The sequence below is a fragment of the Psammomys obesus genome, unplaced genomic scaffold, assembly GCF_907164565.1.
Source record: "Psammomys obesus unplaced genomic scaffold, mPsaObe1.curated_primary_1811, whole genome shotgun sequence".
In the NCBI taxonomy this organism is placed as follows: Eukaryota; Metazoa; Chordata; class Mammalia; order Rodentia; family Muridae; genus Psammomys; species Psammomys obesus.
The window spans coordinates 17,160,324-17,164,084 of record NW_026596149.1 but is presented as its reverse complement, the minus strand read 5'-3'; positions in this window follow the sequence as shown (position 1 = coordinate 17,164,084).

Genomic DNA, 3,761 nt, shown 5'->3' with positions numbered 1-3,761 from the left:
AGAAAGAAAGAAAGAAAGAAAGAAAGAAAGAAAGAAAGAAAGAAAGAAAGAACATTTTTTCCATAGGACAGGGTATGACAAAGCAGAAGAGAAGAGAGTAGGGAGGGGAGAGAAGGGAAAAAGAAAAAAGAGAAAGGGAGGAAAGAGTGGAGATTGGGAGAAGGAGATGGAAGGGAAAAAGAAAGGAGAGCGTTAATCCCAATGGGTGAAAATAAGACCACTACCACAATTTGAGCAAATCTGAAGCAAGCTTGATTTTATTAGGGTATACACAAGAGCTGGCCCCTACTGCCTCCTAAGTTGGGTTAAAGAGAGCAGCCCCAAATCCATTTTGGGGGCCCCCTTTAAGAAGACAAATTACAAGTAGTTGCAAAGCAGGTTTACAGAAAAGAGAGGATGGGGAAGTAAGGAAATACAGAAAAATTTCAAAACCCATATAGTCACCATGTGATTAGGGAGGGTGATTAGAGAGGGTCACAGAGGGTCAGGGAGGTTAAGGGTATTCTGAAAAACAAATCAAGTCATGGGTTAGGTCAGGTCAGGCTCCAGGAAGCAGACTTTAAAACTGTAACTCAGCTCTTACAGTAAACGGAAACTTATTTTTAACAATATAGCCTAATGGCTGCTGCCTTCAAAAATAGAGTTAGTCAGGTTCTATAGGAGGAGGGGAGAGAAGAGAAGAGAGGAGAGGAGTCACACTAATGGCCTCAATGCATAGCTTGGTTATCTGTGATTTTCTGATGGAGGTGGACTTCCTCTCCACTCCCAGATGAAGAAACTGCAGCGCTGTGATGTGACATACCTCACTCAAGGCCATACCACCAGTAAGTGGCAAGGGTCTGTTTGACACCAAAATGTGAGTTATTTTCTCTTTTTGTCAAAATTTATATATGTATTAAAACTTGCCTAAGTGTTGTGGTACATGCCTATAATCTCAGCACTTAGGAGGCAGAGGCAGGAGCATCACTAGCACATGGCTAGCTTACATGCACAGCCAGTTCAAGGCCAGCAACAGCTGTATGGCGGGACTCTGTCTCGAAGTCAATGTTTTCTTTACAGAAATTCAACTCAAACCATCTTTACAGGAAGAGAAGTTCAACGGTCTCAGAACTTTGGGTCTTCAGTCTCTATGTGTGGCTAAACCCAACAGGTGAAATAACGGTGCTGGGGCTCTGTCCTCTTCAAATATTGGACAGCCTCTTCTGGATCACCATAGCTTCTGAGCAGGCTACTCCCTCCAGCACAAAGGTTCTTCCATAGGAACCTAGTGAGAGCTTTCATTGATCTCATTTGGATTATATTGCTACAGAATTAATATGCCTTCCCAGTGAGCAGTCACTCCACACACTTAAGAGATTGATAATTAATAAAGAAAAAGCTCTTTAATATAGTACAGGTATAGCTCTGGCTAATGCCCAAAAAGGAGCTGGCCTCTAATAAAAAATTTACTAATTTCAGTACACCTTAGGCTTATTATATATTCCACATACATTGTCATCCTTTAATCTCTCTCAGGTCCTGGCCCAAAGTTACACTTTGAACAATTAAAATAGAGATAGGAGATGGCAAGCCTGGCCACTTGGGCATATGGAAATTTACACCAGCAAAAGTATTGTCAGATTTATTATTATTTGGTTTTTTGAGACAGGGTTTCTTTGTGTATCTCTGGCTATCCTGGACTCACTTTATAGACCATGCTGGTCTTGAGCTCATAGTGATCCACCTGCTTCTGCCTCCCTGAGTGCTGGGATTAAAGGCGTGTGCCACCACCACCTGGTTATCAGAATTATTTAAGTACACCCGAGTTGCTTTTAAATAGTTTTACCCAGTAACATCTTACCCAGCTGGCAGAATTAAGTTTTTCCTGATATGAAAGACTTTTTCTCCCCTCGCCCCCAGACAGGGTTTCTCTGTGTTGCCTTGGCTGTTCTGGACTCCTCTGTAGTCCAGGTTGGCCTTGAACACACAGTGATCTGCCTGCCTCTGCCTCCATGAGTGCTGGGATTAAAGGCATGAGCCACTATACCAGGCTGATATGAAAAACTTTTTTTTTTTTTTTTTAAGAAACAAGCACTTTTTCGAAAAGATATATTTATGTATTATTCATACACTATCCCGTTTGCATGTGTGTCTACAGGCCAGAAGAAGGCACCAGATCTCATTATAAATGGTTGTGAGTCACCATGTGGTTGCTGGGAATTGAACTCAGGACCTTTGGAAGAGCAGCCAGTGCTTTTAACCTCTGAGCCACCTCTCCAGCCCTGATATGAAAAACCTAATGACAGAGCAGGACTTAATGATGGATGTCACCCTGCATTGCCTTGGTGAGCTGCTCCATAGACACATGTTCTCTGATAGAGACATGATATGAGGGTGGCCCTAAAAGCCAGTTGTTAAGACAGGCTTATCTCCTTTTGTTATAGGAAGGGAGTCTTTTGGATGTCAATCTTGGTAGATAAACATTAGCAGGAACTTTCTCAGCAACCTTAAACTTCAATTATAGTATAAAAGTTTCCCTCGTACAGTTAATAACAAGCCTGGTTAGTATTCTACTTGTCTTTAAGTCATATTTGAAACAGTGCTTTCTTATCTAAATTCTACTTTATGTATCTTAGTATTTCCTAAATAAATTCTTTATAGCTTCAATTTTACTACTTCAAGTTTCTCTTTCATTAATATGCCCATCATTTGTTAATGCAAAGCGCAGTTCTTACTTCAGAAGGAATAAGAGATAGTTCATCTGAATTAAATATGAGTGACTTTGGCTGGGTGGATTAATTCATATGAAATGTTCTACTTTGGAAGAGGTTACATGAATTTTTGTAATTGTTGAATATAAGAAAGTCATAAAAGGATGGAGAAACAAAACACATTGGTGAGACATAAGATAGGTGGGTTACAGCAGAGTTAGGAAATGTCCTCTATAGGTTTCAGGTGTTATAATATACACAGCTTTAAGGCTGGTGGAAGCTAGCGGCCTGCTAAGATTAACAATGAATTCCAAAAGTTTTACCTAGTGGCCATGAGGCTCAGATTTAGAGGTTGGTAGTAAATGGTTATTACAGTGACAAAAGATAGCCCAACATAATTTTTGGGTTTTGATCCGTGATATTCCATCTCCCCATAGTCATGAATCAGGGTGCAAGATCTTTTTTTTTTTCAATTACAGTTTATTCACTTTGTATCCCAGCTGTAGACCCCTCCCCCCACCTTTCCCAAAGGGTGCAAGATTTTTGACCCAGATATGTCTTCAGAAACTTCAGTTTATACAGGCTTGACCTGTGAATGGAAGGCAGCAGTACCTGCCTACTTACATGGAAAAAAAATTAGATCTTTTAAAGAAAGAGGGATCCTGTCTCTAGAAGGAGAAGGGAAATGAGTAGGTAAAAGAACAGGTCCACAATGGCTGTGAGCCATTATATAGTATACCACATTCCCTTTTCAGTATGTCTGCTCTGCATTATTTTCCAGAAATCAAAGTGTCTAATGCCTTGTGCATGCAGGAGGGAATACGGTGGATGTTAAGGATAAATCCCATTTTCATAAGCTCACCTTACAACTACTGCTTACTCATTTCACGGATCGTCTCATGCGTATTAACTCCACCCATTACCCCAACCCAGGCACTGTTCTGGGTCCTGGAACTGAAGCTCTTGTTTTTAATGAATACACTTTGCTCATGAGGAGTAGTGTATCTAACGGAGAGGAAAAATGTAAGACATTTAAATATGGCATTGGAGAGGCGACTTAGGGGTTAAGGA